General features: G+C 42.4%; 1 long non-coding RNA gene across 1 annotated transcript; it reads left to right on the top strand.

Annotated features, from left to right (window-relative positions):
- The first annotated feature begins 363 nt into the window (after nucleotides 1-363).
- Nucleotides 364-6,691, top strand: LOC147874386 (uncharacterized). The gene is made up of 2 exons (XR_015534271.1): nucleotides 364-6,274; nucleotides 6,381-6,691. It is a non-coding gene; the product is annotated as an uncharacterized LOC147874386 (long non-coding RNA).
- Nucleotides 6,692-7,655: the final 964 nt, after the last annotated feature.

Raw genomic sequence — 7,655 nt, 5'->3', positions numbered from 1 at the left:
GGAGCAACAACCCAGAAGACAGACATCTTCATAGTCATCGCCCTGATGACGGAGGCAGTATGAAATTTGAAACGTTGGTTAACATCGACCAGACTACACGGCGCAACAACCCAGAAGACAGAAATATTCATAGTCATCGCCCTGATGATGGAGGCAGTATGACCTGTGAAACTTTGGTAAACATGAACCAGTCTACACAGCGCAACAACCCAGAAGACAGAAATCTTCATAGTCATCGCCCTGATGACGGAGGCAGTATGACCTCTGAAACGTTGGTAAACATCTACCAGACTACACAGCGCAACAACCCAGAAGACAGAAATCTTCATACTCATCGCCCTGATAATGGAGGCAGTATGACCTCTGAAACGTTGGTTAACACCTACCAGACTACACGGAGCAACAACCCAGAAGGCAGACATCTTCATAGTCATCGCCCTGATGACGGAGGCAGTATGAAATTTGAAACGTTGGTTAACATCGACCAGACTACACGGCGCAACAACCCAGAAGACAGAATTCTTTATACTCTGATGACGGGGGCAGTATGACCTCTGAAACTTTGGTTAACATCGACCAGACTACACGGCACAACAAACCAGAAGACAGAAATCTTCATAGTCATCGCCCTGATGTCGGAGGCAGTATGACCTCTGAAACGTTGGTAAACATCTACCAGGCTACACAGCGCAACAACCCAGAAGACAGAAACCTTCATAGTCATCGCCCTGATGATGGAGGCAGTATGACCTCTGAAACGTTGGTTAACATCGACCAGACTACACGGCGCAACAACCCAGAAGACAGAAATCTTCATAGTCATCGCCCTGATGATGGAGGCTGTATGACCTGTAAAATTTTGGTAAACATGTACCAGACTACACAGCGCAACAACCCAGAAGACAGAAATCTTAATACTCATCGCCCTGATGACGGAGGCAATATGACCTCTGAAACGTTGGTAAACATCCACCAGACTACACGGCACAACAAACCAGAAGACAGAAATCTTCATAGTCATCGCCCTGATGTCGGAGGCAGTATGACCTCTGAAACGTTGGTAAACATCTACCAGACTACACGGCGCAATAACCCAGAAGAGAGAAAACTTAATACTCATCGCCCTGATGACGGAGGCAGTATGACCCCTGAAACGTTGGTAAACATCTACCAGGCTACACAGCGCAACAACCTAGAAGACAGGAATCTTCATAGTTATCGCCCTGATGATGGAGGCAGAATGACCTCTGAAACGTTGGTTAACATCGACCAGACTACACGGCGCAACAACTCAGAAGACAGAAATATTCATAGTCATCGCCCTGATGATGGAGGCAGTATGACCTGTGAAACTTTGGTAAACATGAACCAGACTACACAGCGCAACAACCCAGAAGACAGAAATCTTCATAGTCATCGCCCTGATGACGGAGGCAGTATGACCTCTGAAACGTTGGTAAACATCTACCAGACTACACAGCGCAACAACCCAGAAGACAGAAATCTTCATACTCATCGCCCTGATAATGGAGGCAGTATGACCTCTGAAACGTTGGTTAACATCTACCAGACTACACGGCGCAACAACCCAGAAGAAAAAATCTTCATAGTCATCGGCCTGATGATGGAGGCAGTATGACCTCTGAAACGTTGGTAAACATCTACCGGATTACACAGCGCAACAACCCAGATGACAGAAATCTTAATACTCATCGCCCTGATGACGGAGGCAGTATGACCTCATAAACGTTGGTAAACATCTTCCAGACTACACAACGCAACAACCAGAAGACAGAAATCTTCATAGTCATCGCCCTGATGATGGAGGCAGTATTACCTCTGAAACGTTGGTTAACACCTACCAGACTACACAGCGCAACAACCAAGAAGACAGAAATCTTAATAGTCATCGCCCTGATGACGGAGGCAGTTTGACCTTTGAAACGTTGGTTAACATCGACCAGACTACACGGCGCAACAACCCAGAAGACAGAATTCTTTATACTCTGATGACGGAGGCAGTATGACTTCTGAAACTTTGGTTAACATCCACTAGACTACACCGCACAACAACCCAGAAGACAGAAATCTTCATAGTCATCGCCCTGATGATGGAGGCAGTATGACCTCTGAAACGTTGGTTAACATCTACCAGACCACACAGCGCAATAACCCAGAAGACAGAAACCTTCATACTCACCGCCCTGATGACAGAGGCAGTATGACCTCTGAAACGTTGGGTAACATCAACCAGAATACACAACGCAACAAACCAGAAGACAGAAATCTTCATAGTCATCGCCTTGATGATGGAGGCAGTAAGACCTCTGAAACGTTGGTTAACATCTACCAGACTACACAGCGCAACAACCCAGAAGACAGACATCTTCATAGTCATCGCCCTGATGACGGAGGCAGTATGACCTTTGAAACGTTGGTTAACATCGACCAGACTACACGGCGCAACAACCCAGAAGACAGAATTCTCTATACTCTGATGACGGGGGCAGTATGACCTCTGAAAGTTTGGTTAACATCCACTAGACTACACAGCGCAACAACCCAGAAGACAGAAATCTTCATAGTCATCGCCCTGATGACGGAGGCAGTATGACCTCTGAAACGTTGGTAAACATCTACCAGACTACACAGCGCAACAACTCAGAAGACAGTAATCTTCATACTCATCGCCCTGATAATGGAGGCAGTATGACCTCTGAAACGTTGGTTAACATCTACCAGACTACACGGCGCAACAACCCAGAAGAAAGAAATCTTCATAGTCATCGGCCTGATGATGGAGGCAGTATGACCTCTGAAACGTTGGTAAACATCTACCGGATTACACAGCGCAACAACCCAGAAGACAGAAATGTTAATACTCATCGCCCTGATGACGGAGGCAGTATGACCTCATAAACGTTGGTTAACATCTACCAGACTACACGGCGCAACAACCCAGAAGACAGAAATCTTCATAGTCATCGCTCTGATGATGGAGGCAGTATGACCTCTGAAATTTGGTTAACACCTACCAGACTACACAGCGCAACAACCAAGAAGACAGAAATCTTAATAGTCATCGCCCTGATGACGGAGGCTGTTTGACCTTTGAAACGTTGGTTAACATCGACCAGACTACACGGCGCAACAACCCAGAAGACAGAATTCTTTATACTCTGATAACGGAGGCAGTATGACTTCTGAAACTTTGGTAACATCCACTAGACTACACCGCACAACAACCCAGAAGACAGAAATCTTCATAGTCATCGCCCTGATGTCGGAGGCATTATGACCTCTGAAACGTTGGTAAACATACCAGACTACACGGCACAATAACCCAGAAGAGATAAATCTTAATACTCATCGCCCTGTTGACGGAGGCAGTATGACCCGTGAAACGTTGGTAAACATCTACCAGGCTACACAGCGGAACTACCCAGAAGACAGAAATCTTCATAGTCATCGCCCTGATGATGGAGGAAATATGACCTCTGAAACGTAGGTTAACATCGACCAGACTACACGGCGCAACAACCCAGAAGACAGAAATCTTCATAGTCATCGCCCTGATGATGGAGGCAGTATGACCTGTGAATCTCTGGTAAACATGTAGCAGACTACACAGCGCAACAACCCAGAAGACAGAAATCTTAATACTCATCGCCCTGATGACGGAAGCAGTATGACCTCTGAAACGTTGGTAAACATCTACCGGACTACACAGCGCAACAACCCAGAAGACAGAAGTCTTCATAGTTATTACCCTGATAATGGAGGCAGTATGACCTCTGAAACGTTGGTTAACATCTACCAGACTACACGGCGCAACAACCCATAAGACAGAATTCTTTATACTCTGATGACGGAGGCAGTATGACCTGTGAAACTTTGGTTAACATCCACTAGACTACACCGCACAACAACCCAGAAGACAGAAACCTTCATAGTCATCGCCCTGATGATGGAGGCATTATGACCTCTGAAACGTTGGTTAACATCGACCAGACTACACGGCACAACAAACCAGAAGACAGAAATTTTCATAGTCATCGCCCTGATGTCGGAGACAGTATGACCTCCGAAACGTTGGTAAACATCTACCAGAGTACACGGCGCAATAACCCAGAACAGAGAAATCTTAATACTCATCGCCCTGATGACGGAGGCAGTATGATCTCTGAAACGTTGGTAAACATCTACCAGACTACACAGCGCAACAACCAGTAGACAGAAATCTTCATAGTCATCGCCCTGATGATGGAGCCAGTATGACCTCTGAAACGTTGGTTAACATCGACCAGACTACACGGCGCAACAACCCAGAAGAAAGAAATCTTCATAGTCATCGCCCTGATGACGGAGGCAGTATGACCTTTGAAACGTTGGTTATCATCGACCAGACTACACGGCGCAACAACCCAGAAGACAGAATTCTTTATACTCTGATGACGGGGGCAGTATGACCTCTGAAACGTTGGTAAACATCTACCAGGCTACACAGCGCAACAACCCAGAAGACAGAAATCTTCATAGTCATCGCCCTGATGATGGAGGCAGTATGACCTCTGAAACGTTGGTAAACATCGACCAGACTACACGGCGCAACAAACCAGAAGACAGAAATCTTCATAGTCATCGCCCTGATGTCGGAGGCAGTATGACCTCTGAAACGTTGGTAAACATCTACCAGACTACACGGCGCAACAACCCAGAAGACAGAATTCTTTATACTCTGATGACGGGGGCAGTATGACCTCTGAAACGTTGGTAAACATCTACCAGACTACACGGCGCAATAACCCAGAAGACAGAAATCTTCATACTCATCGCCCTGATGACGGAAGCAGTAAGACCTCTGAAACGTTGGTTTACATCGACCAGACTACACAGCGCAGCAAACCAGAAGACAGAAATCTTCAAAATAAAGGGAATTTCAAAAATGTATTTTTTACACTTACAATCCGAATTTCGTTGATCCCCGCGATTCTTTCATGTGATTGATGTGTACAGTCATCTCTGGTTATGCGACAGTTGCATTCATGTAAGACGCCGACCTATAGAAAATCGCGTAGTAAAAATAACCCCGGTACCTCCGCAGAAATGAAATTAGTCCTTTGAAAGTTTAAAGAGCGTAAGAACAAACTCGCATATGCAAAAGTTTGCATTTCACAAACAGCTTTTACCGATTCATCGACCTCATTGGAACAAATTCGCGTTAATTCTTTTTAATATACGAGAGCAGCGAATAGGCGTGCTTATTAGTAGCCTATTTACAGGAAAACCTCCAAAACAGAACAAGTTCATGCTACGTCCGGCTTGTGCCTTCAGTTCACGAAGAAATTACATGCCCATGATGTTTCATGTGCACGCTACAGTCGTAAGAAACACAGCCAATGAAAACTATTGCGTGCATTTGGCTTACTGCCTGTTTGTTTTATTTGTTTGCGAATGCACAAACTGCTTGATACAGTTCAAGGTGTCGGTTCTGCCTACTTCATATATGAATTGAATGAATGAGACTAGTGTAGTTCAGTTTCTAACTTCTATCTTCGTAATCGTAAAGAACATAAATCCAGAAATTTTTAAAATTTGCAAATTTATTTTGCTTAACAAGGGGGATGTACTACCTCCAAATGTACGTTGCAGAGAAGTGTTGAAGATATTATGTGTATTATGGTAGGGAATACACATTCAGAGATTGTTAAAAGTTGTTTTCTGTCTTCTGGATATTCATCTAACGGAAAGTGATTGTAGAGAGAACAGTTGATATTCTGAGGACCCTTGTTTTGTGTTATGGATTAATCGTGTAATAGAAGCTTTGAAATGTTTCCTAACTTGCTAATTTTAAAGCAAAAGCATTCGTGAAAGAAAGTGCACGTTATTTTACACAACCTTATTTTGTGTTTTGATAAATGCAGACTTCCTAATATCTTCTGTGACAAATGTAAATCAATAGCAGTGCAACACACAAACAGCCAATGCACACGTGTTTTTGTGTGTGACGTATGTTCAGATTTCAAAGTTGAGACAAATGTTTAACAAAAAAATATTAACATTTTGACGTTACAGAGAATTCTTGGATTATAAAATGCTGCATTTTGTGTGTCCTTAGGTAAATCCTTTACGCAAATGGGACCATTTGAAATAACAAGTTCTTGTCTCGTGAGGGAAATGAAAGAAATCTTCAAAACTCTGACTGAGAGGATCAGAGAATTAAACGAGAAGTGTATAATGCTGGAAAAACAGATCGGGATATTCAATGCAGACAGTAAGTATGGTGGAATTCTGTGTAAGTACTGAGGTTAAAAGTACAGTCTATGAATCACATCAGTATGATATTCTGTCAATTACGATGTTAATGCATGTCTTTCTAGATGTCCAGATGTGCCCTCCAGACCCCTCTTCCAGTCACCTTCAGTAATTGTTCGTTACTTCAGTATTTTGGATGACTTTGGCTATTGGAGACGGGAAGGCAGGGATAATTCGGAAAAAACTATGAACAGAATTGTAACAAGAATTCCCCAGATTTAACGCCCTCATACTTTCTCGAAGGAAACAATTTTGGTTTTGACGTAAATACGTCTATATGTAAGGGTTTTTCGGCATATCAGCGGTTGTTACGAAGATGTGTAAGATCCAGCGCCGAGTCACATTTAAACGTTCATTCCTCAGGAATGATAAGAATAAGGGTAATGTAATCCATATGTAAAATGATCAGTAAATAAAGATCTTTAAGAATATCTAATGTAATTTATTGTAATTATAATTGTTTATACATTTATTGTAATTTTAATGAACCAATGTGTACAATTTTCAATACATCTGGGGAGTTGAGTGCCCGCCTCTCGAAAAACGTAAGAGATGGATCTGGACATATTGCGTACGAAATACGTATTACCTCTTGAGCGTTCCTTATCTGTTTTCAGATTTTACATATCACAAATGGTTTAGGTTCTACAAACATTTTTTTATACAAACAAAGGCGCATCGAACTTCACGCTACTTCTGCGTCTGCGCATTGCGTCATACAGTGTAGAGATTTACGTCAGATTCTACGGAACCGTGGTTCCACTGTCAATTATTTTGTTCTGATTGATTGCACGGTTTGAATACAGCTAATTTGGAACGCCGAAGTGGTCTCCTTCCCTATCCTTTCCTTCTTTTTTTTCAAGGATCCGACAGCTTTATGTTTGATCGTTAAACGTTTTCTTTGAACTATTAAATCTGAATAACAAACTGTCACGAACCCACTTGAGATAACATGCAGCCATAATAAGAAATGTTACTAATTGAACCACATACATTGTTAATATTTTAATATTTTCCGTCAAATCACAATTTTTAATAAGATAATAAAATATAAAATATTGAAAATATCATTTCACGTTCCGCATCGAATGATCGATTTACAAATTGGAACGTCTCTTACGACATGTTTCGGTTATATTTAACCGTCGTCAGGTATAAAATTAGATTGGTAAATTTAAAACTAGAATTACAATCCTTTACAATGTTATGCAGGTTATTAAAGATGTTCTTATCAGATTATTCTTATATATTAGAAACGAAGGTATTGTTTGTATGACATGGTTCATCTGATGTTCAATATTAGTCCGTGATGAGTTGATAGAGACATGACGTGTCTGGCG

Source organism: Zootermopsis nevadensis, unplaced genomic scaffold (genome assembly GCF_977971745.1).
Source record: "Zootermopsis nevadensis isolate Lab colony 2312 unplaced genomic scaffold, Znev_1.0 Znev_ptg000009l, whole genome shotgun sequence".
In the NCBI taxonomy this organism is placed as follows: domain Eukaryota; kingdom Metazoa; phylum Arthropoda; class Insecta; order Blattodea; family Termopsidae; genus Zootermopsis; species Zootermopsis nevadensis.
Note: the sequence above shows the minus strand (reverse complement) of the source record. Positions and strands in the feature narration are given on the sequence as shown.